Below are 15,742 nucleotides of genomic sequence, written 5' to 3'. Positions count from 1 at the left end.
TATCCCTATTACTATAGCCCCAGTCCACCCAGTTACTCCCCCGGGCCCAACAATTTCACTCTTCATCCAAACCAGGATCTTTTGTCATCACTCTGTACCCTTGCAGAATCAGCAGTAATATTTAGTTGACAATCATACAGTGTGAGATGATGGACTAATTCTAGGCAACTTTTCACTTTGTCTGCTTTGTAGGGTTCTGAAATATGATTTTTTTATTGCTAGTCTGCTTATTTCCAGCAAATGAAAATGCCACCTGGTTCTGGGCAACACTAATCCCAGCAACTAAAATGCAGATCCAAAATGTATTTGCAGTTGCAAATCATATAAAACCATAACATGGTACATAAACGATTTCCTTGGCAGATACAGGCTGAAACTGCCCTGTACAGAAAACACTCAAGAGTGCATTTTTCTGGCTGAGATGATGGTTTTGCCCTCTACCGACCTGTATGATTGACAGGGCCGGATTTCTGAATAGGGTGCCCCAAGGCCACTCCCTTTTGCCGCCCAGCCACCGCGACAGACAGTAAAGTATCTGCGTGTCCGGAACCCATTGCTCCGTATGCAGGCAAAATTCAAGTGCAGCTGGGTGGCATGATTCCACTAAATTTCTGCCGGCCTCGCCACAAATCTGGACCTGATGACGGATTTGGTGTCATATCGGCTATGATATTTTTTAGGAGGTTTATCTGTTTTCTGATATAGCAGTATGTTTGATTTGAGATATGCTGAGTCTGTATACATATGCTATTGCAAGGGAGAAATTAACTAATGACCTTTCAATTTATGCAACTGGTTAGAGTGCACAAGCAACCAAAGACTTGGTCCAATAGGAAAAAAGTAAGGGCAAAGCCTGGACGTGAAGATGTACGCATATAGGAAGTTCTCAGTGTGTCAGGTTCAAAATAGGCCACTCTTATCCCTTCAGAGATAGAATAAAGACTGATTTAACAGGTATAACAAGTAGCTTTTTATACCTGTACAGTGCCCTATACTTTACAGTGGCCTTTTAACTTTTTTTAAAAAAAAAAAATTGTTGGTGTTTTAATAAGATTTGGACATGGTGAACAACCCCTTTAAGGATGATGTCGCTTAACCTGGAAGTGTATCAACATCCCTTATCCACTAACCTGGAAGTGGTTTGCGTAATTACTCCCTCTTGTTTCATGCATTCCAATATGTCTTTGCATAAGCAAATTCAACCTGTTTGGATTCATTCAAGCAATGGTGGATATCCTGCTTCTCTGCTGGCATATACAGCACTTAGGGGCTCATTTAATAATGTTCATATTTTTTTTTGTTTATTTTCATGAATTGTGGCTTTAGTGCTAAAGATCATGGATTATACTAATGACACATGTGTTGCTTGTGCACGTGCAGTAGAGTGAAAAGCGGAACTTTAACTTTAAGAAAGTCAGCATTTTCACCCTACTGCCCATTTGCCGGTCCCGGGACTTGGAAGACAGACAGAAGAGGATTGCTTGCTCGCAGCTGCCCTGGGCTGCTGCAGTTTTCTCCTAACAGGAGCACCAGGGTATAAGGTAAGCAATTACAATCACTCCCCCAAGTGCCTACTTTTGGCACCCCCCAGTGACTTTACCTTTCCTTCGTCTTTAAACCACTAAAGTCAGAATGCTGATAAACGGGCCTCCAAATCTGAACTTATCTAATGTATTCCTCACCATTACAGTCTGTGTAACTACACATTTGTATTGTGAAGATTTATTTATGAACTCGTTATGAATAGGCAAAATGGAACTTGCACATTCTGTAATCCAGGACAGATTTAACTGAATGTAGATTTTGGTTACAAATTGCAGTGAGTGATATGTTAAGATGAGTTAGTAGAATAAAACAGGCATTATTACTTTTACTGGCTATTTTCACTCAATTACCTGGGCACCAACACAGTAATATGCCTTTTATGGGCTTTCCCACCTTAACATCTGTGGTGCAAGAAATGCACCTTTTTGCTTTCTTCCAAACCCCATTTTATATGTTGGTAAATGGACACATTTTTTCTAATATTGTGACTAGTTCCTATCTGTTTCTGGGGATTAAGACACCCTTTCATATTTAGGTCACTCTGTAGATAAGATGGAACAGTACTTGCCAGATATAAAGCTGGTAAGCTGACCTATTTGTCCCAACTGTCAAAAACTATTCAGTCAAACCAAACCAACAGAAGTCCCTATAAAAAGAAAGAAAAATCCCACACAGCTACTGCTAAATGTATCATATGCTCCACATACTATGGATGTTCTTAAAAAGGAAGGAGCCTCAGCTGTTTAAACAAAGCTACCATTCCAGTTACTTTCCCTGCCTTGAGGAAAAGAAAATTTGTATTCAGTTCTAGAATTAATAAAAGACTGAACACAATTTATGTGATCGCTGTGATGTATGATACAGAGTGCATACGTGAGTTTACCATTGTTAATTTTTGACAGAACAAGCTATAATCAAAAGTAAAAGGAAATAACCCATTTATTAAATTTTAACAAGCAATACCATCAACAGATGCACTCTACTATATATCAGAATTATATTATATGTGAAATATTTTTGGGGGCTCGTGTTTTCTCTTTGCAAAGAAGATGGTCATAGACCAAGTAAGAAACTCAAAATGAAAAGGAAACAACCCATATATTCAATTTTAACACAGTCACATCATCCCCAGCAGGCTTGTAATCACACAGGGAATGTGTGGAGAATCTGCTTGTTGATTAAAGAGCCTTATGGTTATAGTTATATAGGCAACATGCTGATCAGGGGATTTAGTCTTGGGTACCCTTACCGCTTTCATAGGCTGAACAGTGATACAAGCAGGTAGGACCTGGGACAGTACCTACTCTATGTACGTGTTTTGCCTGGGGACAAATGCAGTTTCTGGGATAAGGCACATGGTCAAATGATCCTACAACACCAACAATCATGATTGCTTGTTAAATGGGGTCACAGCTTCTGCACAAGATAATTGGGTTTACTTTGAAGGATGTCCCAGGACCTATTAGAAAAGCATCTCACCCCTAAAGTATAGAACAAAATGGGCGTGGCTCTGCATGATTCACCCACACAAAAACACAGTATTTAAGAAAGTACAGGGGTGCTATGAAAAATGCATTTGGACATCTTTAACCAGAACAAGTTAGATATTGTTTTGCATCGTCCAACCCAAGGTAAACTACCCTGATTGCTGTTATAGAAACACTGGGTGATCGTCATAATTACAAACACATTTTGAGGGCCAAGTACGAAATGAGTGAGATTATCTTGGGTAAACTGGTAGCTCCAAGAGGTTCCAAGAATGATGGGTGTATATTCACAGGTTCAAACACTAAAACATATTTTATTGTAGCAACATTTCCTTTTAATAACACTGCACACCTTACTCATGTTAACAAAACCCATGGGAGTAAATTAATTGAGATCACAAACCTTTTTAAAACATTCAGTAATGCACTATACTGCATTCATCAAAATGACATCTTAGCTTATTATCAGCAAATGTGACGATTCTAATTTTCTAAGGAACTTCCTTAAAACTGACACAGAGACAGTGGAAATGGCAAATAAGGGTATGCAAGTGCCAGTTTTAACTGATATTAATCTACTAGTGAATAAGATTACAATAAACTAGGCCACCCTTGATTACCCTTTGTGATATATCCATAACTTTACACCCTGAAGGGATTTAGTTGCTGTGACAGTACCCAGAGTATTGTGAAATGGCATTTGCTATTCCTCAGCTCAGAAGTCAAGATGCTGCAACATCCTCTTTAAGATTTTCCAAACACTTTTGTGCAAAACCGCTCTAAATGTGCTTAGTAAGCATTTGACATAGGCTTTTGATATTTATTCAACAAGATCTACCATATATAATAAACCTGTACATCACTTATAGCTTTCCTTACAGCTTTCACTTAAAGGGTCAGAAGCACTAAACCACGCCCAAATAATGGGATAACAGTATGGGCAGGCATCACTTTGGGGTCAAGAGTCCCCCAAAGGACCCATAACATTTTAATTAAAGTAGGAGGATAGTTCTAACCCCACCATGCCCTCAATGCAGTGGTCTGAGCTGCCAACAGTGGACAAGAGCAGTGAAAAGTGGGAGGGAAGTATCCTGGGTAGCCAGTGGATACCAAGGGGTGCATGGATCATGTTTGAAATGGCAACCTGAACCCCAAAAATCTTTTGCCTTACTGTCAACAACCAAGGACACATATAAAATACATACAATGCTCTATGAATGAATTCAAACACAACTATGCACTTGGCTCCCCTTAGTTAAGCAGAGTGCCCAGCTAAAACCCTGCATGCCCTGAAAGAATGGAAGATAAGCAAATGGTGCATGTATTTTATTCTCACTTGGGTCAGCAAAAATGCACTTTATCACTTTCTTCCATTCTTGCTTTACATAGCCCCACAGTTATTTCAGGTTCGATTAAGTTAAAACTATTTTCCCATAGCCTTCCAAATGCAGCTTAAATTTCAAGTTCAAACAGTCTATTGAAACTTTCACAGAGAAAATGTTCATATCTGCAAAACATAATTTTTGATGGAACTAGCCCTTTAAGAAAAGACACTGAGAGGGTTAAAGTACAGTAGCTAGTCATGGAATGTAACACAGTATGTAACCTAGAACGTCTGGATCCTGTCCTAAGCCCCGCAGCAAATCTTAAACCTCAAAAGCACAAAAGTGTGAAGCTTTGCACCATAAACGGCATGTCGATTAATAGAGCAATTTCCTGCTGCAAGTTCATCTGAAACAAAAACATATAAATTGACCTAGTCCATTCTGTTCAATACTGCCCAGGAATAAGCTACACTGATCCCTTGCCTTGTGCCCAAGTTCAGCCTGATGGTGCTTCCTCGGTGCAGTGAACTGATCATATTTCTAAAACGTGTTCTAAGGACAAAGAACTAGAAAGCAACATGTTTCAGCTTAGAATGTTCAATGAGGATTTAAGGATGGGGCAGCACCGCACTCTTCAGGGTACCACAGCATGTTTAATCTATGGAAACAATAACACAGAAGGGCATCTTGGATACAATTAAGATCATGCATCAGTCTTTGGTGAAAAAAGAAAATATTCAGGCAGCTGATCTTTATGCAGAACAGGCACAGGTATAGGACCCATTATCCAGAATGCTCAGGACCAAGTGTATTCCCGGATAAGGGGTCTGTAATTTGGATCTCCATACCTTAAGTCTACTAAAAAATCAATAAACCACTAATTAAACCCAATAGGATTGTTTTGCCTCCAATAAGGAATATTTATATCTTAGTTGAGATCAATTACAAGATAATGTTTTATTACTACAGAAAAAAAGGAAATCAGTTTTAATTCTGAATTACTTGATTAAAATGGAGTTTATGGGAGACGGGCTTTCGGTAATTCTGAGCTTTCTGGATAATGGGTATCCGGATAAGAGGTCCCATACCTGTATATCAAGAAAGGACTCCTTTGCTAACAACTATCTGCAGATAAGCATCACTATGTTCACATATCAACCAGTGTAAACTGAAAAGCATCATTCTGCACTGGCAAGCAACTTTGTGTTTATTTGTAATAAAAAAAATGGAATACAAAAAAAAAACTTGTGCTGCCTGTTTGCAAAGGCTGTTTGGAGGGGTCTGGATAGGATTTCATTATATTATGTATTGAAATGAGAAACCTAAATAGTGCTTACCTTGAACACTGGGTGCAGTTTTACATCCAAATGGAAACAGCATCCATGAGAAGGAAAGGAAGCCAATGGCTTTACTGTAGGGCTGGGAGCAACTTTGGGACTTACATGTGTGAGTAAGGTGCCCGCTGCTGCTGCTGCTCAGTGCGCTGCCGGGGAGACAGAGTGCTCACACCCCTCACACACAGGGCTTATATAGTAGCGCTGCAGCCCCGGTGCGCCGCTCACTCCTGTGTAATGCAATGCCTCCAGGCAGCCTGTCCCACTGCTTATTAAAGGCACAGCTTCTGCTCGGAGCTGCCTCACATTCACAGTGGGACAGACAAGCACAAAGGTATTTACCATGTAAGGCTAGAGCACGCAAAGGCAGCTTTCATTGCCGGGCTCTAAAAGACACGGCGACCCAGTAGAACAGAATATTGTTGTCAGGTAAATGACAAAAGGAGTCTGTTGTTTCGCATTTTTTTAAGTTTACACACGTCTGCTTCGTTGTAGACACTTTGACTCTTTATTAGAACAACAATCCCCCCCCCAAAGTATTAGGCGACCTTGACACAGCGTCACGCAGGTAAAGACAAAAGCGCGGGAATCCATGGTGCCAGCCCTGTCACACACACATACACCTTGCAAGGCGGACCAGTGGGTCCAAAGGGATCCTGATATAGTCACAAACACTGAATTGAATAATAAGTGACAGGGTGCAAGGCCATGGATAATTAGAAGGGGAAAAAAACATTTGCTGGTATTATGTATGATGTTCAAAAGCAGCCAGGTAAAAGGAGTCTGGTATGCTAGTTTAATATAGTAATCTCTTTCTTACAGTACTGATGATATTCTGCCAATACCACAGTTTTGGTCTGTAATTAACACACACCCACTGCGCTCTCTCGTCTTAAACCTTTCTATGTTGCTGCTCCTTACCTCTGGAACTCTATCCCTGAATCCCTCCGTAGGGAAAACTCACCCACTCTCTTTAAAATAAAACTCAGGCTGTACCTTCTGGAGCACTAAACATTATTGTGCCTAGTCCTGCGCTTAAGGGCAAATGCCCATACCTAGTGCACTCTTACCTTCCTATTTGTGCCTGTATGTTACCCAACCACTTGTATGCAAACAGATTGTAAGCTCTACGGGGCAGGGATCTCCTTCCTACTGTGTCTCATACCACATGGCACTTACTCCCTGTGTATTTACACTTATTTATTGTATTTATTATAACACTTGTCCTCCCTGTATGTAATTTTGTATATTGTAAGATTGTACAATGCTGCGTACCCTTGTGGCGCTTTATAAATAAAGTTATACTTACATACATACATATTGATGGATAATTCATATAGTTTACAAAGGGGAGAACAGAATACTGGAACCCCTTTACCAGAGATCCCCAACCTTTTTTACTTGTGAGCCACACTCAGATGTAAAAAGTGTTGGGTAGCAACACACACATAAAAAGTGTTCTTTGAGGATGCCAAATAAGAATAGTAATTGGCTATTTGGTAGCCCCATGTGGACTGCTGGCCTGCAGGAGGCTCTGTCTAGAGTAAAACCGTGTCTCTGGGCTTCCAAAACTTGCCTCCAAGTCAGAAATGTAAAAATGGGCACCTACTTTGTGGCCACTGGGAGAAACACCAAAGGGGGAGGTGAGCAACATGTTGCACCCAAGCCACTGGTTGGGGATCACTGCCCTATACAAATATGAAATGCAGCTGGACAAGGGCTCCTATTCCTAAGAGCTAACAATCTACTGACAACATAGATTTTGCCGTAAAAGGCAATTAAACACTATACAATGTTAAGAGTACAGCCTCAGGTTAGTGGATGACCTCCTAAAACTGTTTTTGGCATAATGAAAGAAGTTTAGTGACTTTTTGATATAAATTACAGTAATTAAACATATTCTGTGTGTTTTATTTGTAAAATTCATTGATACTGAAGGGAGTATCTGTCTGGATTTTTATATTGTCTGATGGTTCTGACAATGAAACAATGAGGCAGAAGCAAGCTGAATAACAAACTTCAGGTTAATTGCCTATGGCAATTAATCAGAATGTAGAATTTTAAAAATAAGTCTCCTATTGGTTCTGAGGGATACTGCATCTGGGCAAATTTTGTGCCTTTTGCTACATATGGGGGCGAGATTTGAACTGGCTTCCACAACATTGTTTGTAAAGAGTGAGAACCAGGTAATGGAAAACAACAAGCTGTATACAGTTGAAATTACATTTACCATTTATTTTGAAAAAAAATAATATTTTTATTAATGTACATTGGAAAGTTGCTTAGAATTACATTTCTGTTCATTATACAACTTATTAAGCTCCCATTACATTTGCAACGTCTCCTGAAAAAAGATGGATGCACAAACCTGAACACTATGGTGTTCCATTGCATACCTTGGGTGACATAAGATAATGGCTTTGTATTGATTCCACTCATGTTCCTAGTATGTTACACCTCAATAGTAAGATTTGTCTATTGTCTAAATTAGGAACCGGTCTCAGGTGCAATTAGCAGAGTTCTCAGTAGAAAGAGAATGCTAATGAAAAATGCATAATGTAGGCATATCTTGTTTTTAATGGCTTCTTTATTTATTTATTTTGAAAGACATCGGATGTGAACATATTCTGCATCTCTTATATTAAAGAGTTGACTTTGTAGGTTTATCTGCTTCAGGGATCATTATTAGTATGGACTTGGGAAATTAGTGGCATTCTCATATTCTTAAAGGGGTGGTTTGCCTATCCTTAGCCTATTAAATGACCTATCCTTAGCAATTTTTCAATTGGTCTTAGTTTTTGAATTATTCGCCTTCTGACTCTTTCCAACAGCCAAAACATTATTGCTCTGTGAGGCTACAATGTTATTGTTATTGTTACTTTTAATTACTTAGGCCTCCCCTATTCATATTTCTGTCTCTCTTTCAAACCATTACCTTGTTGATAGGTTAACTTGGACCATAGCAACCATATAGCTGCTGAAATTCTAAACTGGAGAGCTACTGAACAAAAAGCTTAATATTTCAAAAATGGCAAATAATAAAAAATAAAGACCAATTGCAAATCGTCTCAGAATACCACTATCTATATTTTACCAAAAGTTAATTTAAAGGTCAACAAAACCCTTTAAAGTTTCAAGAGGTAAAGCAGAACTAAACCCCCCTTGCACAACTTGTTTAGTCAACAAACCTTTAAGTATAACACTTTCACTGCCTCTATATCTTGATCAATCACCACATAACATTGTAGCTTGTTGCCTCACTTCCAGGTATGTCAGAGTAATGATTCTTTTCCCTTTCCATTGTATGCATACATAAAAATGCCAAACGCAAGCAGTTACTGAATAAACTTGCTTCCATCCACATTAAATACAATCTGCAAGTTGGATTCCAACATTTTTTATTTTTTTTTATTGTTGTACAATTTAGTGTCATTGTCCAGTTATATAGATAGTGACCCAGTGATTATTGTAAAATTTGCAAGATCAATATAGCTTAATTTATACAGTAAGCATTTTACATATTGCACTGCCACCATTATCCTTTCCAATTTCTTCTTCAAAATAAGCCTTTACATTTTTTGCCAATATCTGTTTCTTGTAAAACCACTCTGACCAAAAAAGTTGTTGAAATTATTTCTCATCAATCTAGACACTTCACGGATATATATATATATCAGAATTACAGGGCTATAGATTCCAGACAATGATCACAGTCCAACCTTCTTCAATAAAGCTGCCCATGCATGGCAAGATCCACTCATATGTTGATGTCATCAAATTCATGGATCTTTGATGTTTTGGTAACCCCGGTGGTGGCACAAATTGGGTTATCACAGTTATTTAGCCCCGGGGCTAATGATCAGATCACCTGCAAACCTTTTGCTAAAGGACCAAAGCACAGCACAATACTGTTGGGATTTTCCAGGCTGATAGAGAACAGAGAATGAGAGGCTATAGTTTGGACCCCATGAATGGACCTCTTACCAATATCAGGCCTGTCATGGTTTGTATGAATTCTTTTACTTATGCTCATGGGAAAATCCAAAGCTACATGTAATCTGTCACCGATATGTTAAGCAAGGGAAAATAGTTGTATAATTCTTACTTATCTGCTGTTATTTTACAATCATTTTGCAACCATATAATAAATAAACTGGAAAAGTAGGAATAAGGGGTGGTCCATACCTTTTCCAAGCTGCCCAATACATAAATGAACAGTACAATAATCTTCAAAATGCAGACATGGGAGGCCTGAGTGCATTTTCTAATTGCCATTTAATGTTATTCCAAGGAGATCTGTTGAAACTGCCTTCCAAAAGGAACACCCAATCACACAAGGCAGTTGGCATCAATTTGCTGGTTTCATGCCTTCCACAGATATTTACCTTTAAAATCCTGGCAGCATGCTTAAGCAATCAGATCTGATAAATTGCACTTGCGTCATGTAACTTTCATGTTAATTGTATGTGATTACTTAGATCATCTTTTTTTCCTTTCAAATGTTTTAATTGGTAAAGGTAGATTCAACTCCATCTTGCCAGGATCTGAGTGAATAGGTATGCAGTTACTGGCCCCAATTGTAAGGGTGGAATAAAGTTGCAGTATCCAGCATCTTTGTCAGCCTTTAACAAATTTTGGAATCATAATTTATGCTCTTTTTTGTCTTATAGTTCCTAACAGTACTTGCCTCAGTTATAGCTGGTATTATAACTTCAACTTTTATTAACCTTGTCAGGAAGTAGTGGTTCACTTCCTGTCATGAGAGAGATAATGATTCAGTCCTGTTTTTTTAGGCCTGAATTCTTCTTCACACTAAATGGTAACATAAAATAAGGTCTCAAAAGGGCCTGGAGTGGATAATTTTCTCCCTCATGACATAGGGTTGTTTGACAGATATGGGTGCCTCTCAATCTCTAGTTGAACATTTGCCTGTATCTTGATTTTACTTGAATTTGTTAGTTGTAAGTTTCAACCAGAGTCCTGACTAGGCTCTAATTTCTCCCTTGACTTTGTAACCCTCCAATTGTCCTTTAGCTGAACCTGACATTCTGACTACCTTTTCCTTCTCATCATAGCTATATTTTTTTTCACCATTCCCAGAGCTTCTAGAAATGCTGAAAATTCTAAGGGTACTTTATGGCTGCTTGTAGCATAAAGGTCAAAGGTGGCAGTAGACAAGCTTGCTGAGAACCTGGGGTTGTTGTATCATGAAAACGAAAGACACCTCCCCAGAAGATGGCCATACATTTACTAAATCACTGGAAGAGTAGCCCAGTTCAAGCATGGACAGTTACACATGTAGATGGTCATACTTTGTTTAACAGTTTGTGAAGTTAATTCATGGTTATTCATTCAAAACATGTGTGGTGGCTACACATACACTACACACAATTTAAACCTCAATCAATGTATGTGCACTCTGTATATACAACCCCCCAAATGATAAGTATAGATTGAGATGATCTATTTGGACGATTATTATTATTAATATTACAGTGTGCCCCCATATAGCACCGCACTTGCTTACCACCATGTAACAACCAAATTTCTTTGTTTTCTAATTCATATTTGTATTTCCCCACAGACTTCATTAACACAGAGTTTTCATTAACAAAGACATACTTTTTTTCTCATGTTGTTTAATCTGTCTCAAATTGTTTTGAGAAATGTGCATAAAAGATATAAATTCCATTATAACATTACATAATATACTGTATACACATTAAAACCCCACCCTGTATATAGGCCAGCTTTGGCCTGTCTTTCAGTATATCCAATACTATACTGGCTATGCTAATAGGAGATCAAAGACAGATAGTTTATTTGTAAACTTTTGTAGGCGAAAGTTTCGGCCCTCATAAATAACATAAGTAATGCTGCTTTGCAATGATCTTTTTTTAACTTAAAACTGCAAATATTATTAATGACTGAACATTGACTTGAAGCACTGTACATTTATTTTTCTGAAACATGCTATCAATTCCCACCTGTTATAAACATAATATTCCCTTTCCAAAAATCCCTGTGCACAACATGGTCATTATAAAGTGGATAGACCGCCTCTGGTTTCCGTTGAAAGCCACATGCCTTCAGGAAACCCAGGAATGTTCTTTATGACTAGTCGGCTCTGTAAAATACTATCTCTAAACAGAACTGTCAGCATCTCTGGATGGCTGATTGAAAAGCAAGAAGGGTATTGAACCTATAGACTGAATTGTTTCACATTTTTTTCAAGGAATTGCAGTTAAATCATCAAGATATCTGTGACTGGGCAATGAAAGCAAGAGACTGAATTAACCTGGCAGTGTTTAAACCCATGCCAGTAGGGTAAAAGGGCTTGTAAAGGAAGGACAGTTATTATTTTAGTAAACCAAAGACCCAAATGAACATGACAAGGTATCTAACATTTACACATGTATTTTGTGTATTTTGTACAGTAGGAGAATACATTTTGTGAAAGGGACAATGATGCTGAAGTAGATCAGATATGTTCAGAAAGCTTACTGTTCACATAAACACATCATATTCTGAAATATTTCACAAACCAAAATATGTACTTGACAAGCAGGAAAAACAATTTGAGCTTCTTATTTAACATGGTTACTTAGTAAGTGAGGCTGAAAAAAAAAAATACTTAAGTTCATCAAGTGGACATTCATCAAGTGCAACCTGCCCAACCCATCGGTGATTCAGAAACTGTCTGAGCTGAAACTGTCAACGTAGTACAGTATCTTTGCACTACATGAAGGCCATCTCCCAGTGGATCCATTGTAAGCAAACTATTCAATATTTATAAATCATTTCCTTAGTCCTTCTTAAGTAATACAGGGTACAGAGTACTTTTTTGTTACTAAGTTGCAGAAATCCATATTGGTTGCAAAACAATTCTATTAGCTATACTTTATGTTTTAATGTTTTATAGTAGATTTAATGGTTGTCCAAATAATGGAAAAACCCTTATATGAAAAGTACCACGTCCCAAGCATTCTTGATAATAGATCTACCTGTACTAAGAGTTAATTTCAGTAATGTGCAGCGCTGCCTCCTTCTGAACGCTCAATAAAAAAATACATTTGTTGGTTCAAGAATAAAAAAGTGGAAGAGTGAAATATTTGCTATGTAAACAGTGTAATTTAGAAATAGAAAGTACACCATAAAAATCATGACACAATCCCTTTAACTTTGCAAAGCTGATTTACATATAAACATTAAATGTGAATAATCTGTTTGTGAATATACAGAGATGTAAATCTGCTTTTAATTATACAGAGGAACTTAAGGTATTTAATATTGTGTGAAGTAATTTCAACAGAAGGAAGGAATGCATATGATATAAATATATTTTAGCATCTTTGCTTGTTTTTGTAATGATTAATCACCAACATACAGTATTGCACAGCACTATATAAACTGGAGTAGAGAGCATGCTTTAATCCTACTGTTTTATTATTTACCCTTTGTTAATTTATTGCAAATCCCAGTTTGTTGTAATGTTAATCCAGTGATGTAACTATAGAGGAAGCAGACGCTGCGGGGGGCCCGGCCTATTTCCTTTATATAGGTGGCTGCAAAAGGGAAGTCGCGGATGACTTGGAATTTCCCATGCCCCAAGAAAGAACAATGGTGACCTATGATTTTTCAGATATCACACATGACCTGCGCCGGGCGGCCCATAAAAAATTTCTACGCGAGTTACGCCACTGTATTTATTTAAAGCACTGCGTAATTTGCGGATCCTTTATAAACAGATGTCACATACTGTAGGATACAAAGTATCTCCTTGTTAATAGTTACAATTTAGAGCAATAAAGTACAATTTGTAAATTATAAATTAAATAAATTAGTAAAAATTCAATTTGTCTATCTGAGAATCATTAAATAGCATGTACATCAGTTTAGTGGCAAATTTATGAAATATGAAACTAGGGAATGCAGAGGTATCCCCAGTAGTTTGTTATTTTGTTATTTACCCTTTTTATTAACACTTTCCCGACTGTCAGAAAAATTTTTATGGCAGGAAACAGTTTTAACCAACTCATTTACCAAATCAACACATTTATCAACAAAGGGGACTTTATTTTAATTGCATCACAGACTCAAAGTCATTAGACAGTGTAGGACTCACGTACAATGAGGGGCCTTGACGTGGCACGTGAGCTTACATATTTTGGCCAAAGTGTGGTACTAACACCTCATTTTTTGTAAAAATTATTTTTAAAGGCAAACTAAGCGCTGGCAATCTTTCTTTCTCTTTGTGTATAAATAATGGCTTTTTATCGTTTATAGCAGCTGGTCAACTCCAGAATGTGGGTTAGACCAAGCGCTGGCACAAGAGTGTTTCAAGCAGCTGGTCAACACTACAGCGTGGGTTAGACCGACGCTGGCGATTTCTTTCTATGAATGGTCCAGATATGTTCAACTGCTTTAAACAGTCAAACATACCTTTAGTGGAGTGTTAGAGCAGCAGTGCTGAGTTCTAACACCTACCCACATCATCTCCAATGGAAATAGCATGAAATCTATTGTATGCTCAAATGAACTGTCCCAATAAGAAAACAGGAATTGTTAAATCTGCCCCTACAATTTCCTTCTGTGTTTAAATTCGACAAGGCATTGACTTTAAAGAAATGTACATTTAAGATGAATTAAATATTATTTTGTAGTTAATTCTTAATACATTAAATAATTTGTAGAAAAAAAGCTAATGTAAATTTAGCCTAGGAGTGGATCTAAAAAATTGTCTCACATTTTCTGCTTACTTTTGACTTTTTGAACTGGCAAACATTTCCATGAATTTTAATGTTCTAAAGACTGCCTCATTTATGGTTAAAGTAAATTTGATGTGGTTTGGTTTACTGTGCATTTGATGGTGATGACATTTGTCATTTAAGGAAGAGTTCACAGAATAGTAATGAAACATTATCTGATACATTTTTAGCAATCCCTTGAAAAGAGCCTAATGGAAAAATGTATTTCAGGGACGTGGTGGCTCTAGAGACAAATTGAACGTGAGTATAAAACAGATAATAAAATGGTAGTGAGCAGTTGGTCAAAAGTAGAGTGTAAACAGTGTCTATTATAATACCTTCTAGTGAACTTGAGTTGAACTTCCACTATGTAATTAGAGAATTCTAAATTGGTGAATAAAAATAAAATTTACCTGGACTGGTAAGTTCACAAAATGGCAAACATCTGATAACATGGCATCTCTCCATTAATAAACAGTTTTATTTATAGGTACATTTACAGGAATGGGCTTGTTGTCTTGAGTACTGCAAGTTGAGGGGAGCCAATAGTTGTCATGCTATGGAATTTGCCCACTTTAATTATTAAAGTTAAGTTTATTAATTTATTATTTCTGGACAGTGGACACTTCTCAAACGTCTCTTCCCTGTGCTCACTGGGGAGAGACAGAAACACTTAATTCACAATTGTTCAATACATAACAGATGGGTATGAACATCCCACACTCATACCAGATGGAAACGAACATTCCTTAGCGCTACATTGTGCCAAAGTGTGCCATCAGATCAATGACTTATGTTTAATGATGATTGATCATATTTCCTCTTTCAAAAAGTAGACTGCCTCTAGTTTTATAAAAAATATCTTTGGATCCGCACATTGCATAAGAGTCTCTCAATATTTTCATTCTACATAAACTCAGAATTCTTTATATACCTAGTAACCTTTGGATTGGAAAGGGTTTAATGAGATATTCACTACACCATGGAAAATAATCAATTAGAGACCTGGACATACTGTATGAGCATATAGATCTAGAAGCTGATTTATTAAAAATCAAAATGGGGAATTCAAAAAAATTCCTAGAACAGTTTTCTGACAATAGGAAGACTTTTGAAGACACTGACAGATTTATCACATCTGATATTGGTCACCCATCCAAAGCCTGAGTCATATCACATGGGGGGGACTTATTAAAAAATGCATTTTTAAAATAAGTTGTTAAATCTGAACTACTCAGTAATATTCTGAGCAGCACTGACCACTATTATTCCTTAGAACAGAATGGTGTTCAGCCACATGAAGC

General features: G+C 37.5%; 1 protein-coding gene across 4 annotated transcripts in view; it reads right to left on the bottom strand.

Annotated features, from left to right (window-relative positions):
* The window catches only part of tnc (tenascin C), a 60,348-nt gene extending 54,422 nt beyond the window's left edge, over positions 1–5,926 (bottom strand). For all 4 annotated transcript variants that reach the window (XM_004916711.4, XM_031890671.1, XM_002935202.5 and 1 more), the window contains exon 1: positions 5,695–5,926. The gene's annotated coding sequence lies outside the window, so the exon portion shown is untranslated. The remainder of the gene's footprint in view (positions 1–5,694) is intronic.
* Between the last annotated feature and the right edge of the window lie 9,816 nt (positions 5,927–15,742).

This window comes from Xenopus tropicalis, chromosome 8 (genome assembly GCF_000004195.4).
Source record: "Xenopus tropicalis strain Nigerian chromosome 8, UCB_Xtro_10.0, whole genome shotgun sequence".
In the NCBI taxonomy this organism is placed as follows: domain Eukaryota; kingdom Metazoa; phylum Chordata; class Amphibia; order Anura; family Pipidae; genus Xenopus; species Xenopus tropicalis.
Note: the sequence above shows the minus strand (reverse complement) of the source record. Positions and strands in the feature narration are given on the sequence as shown.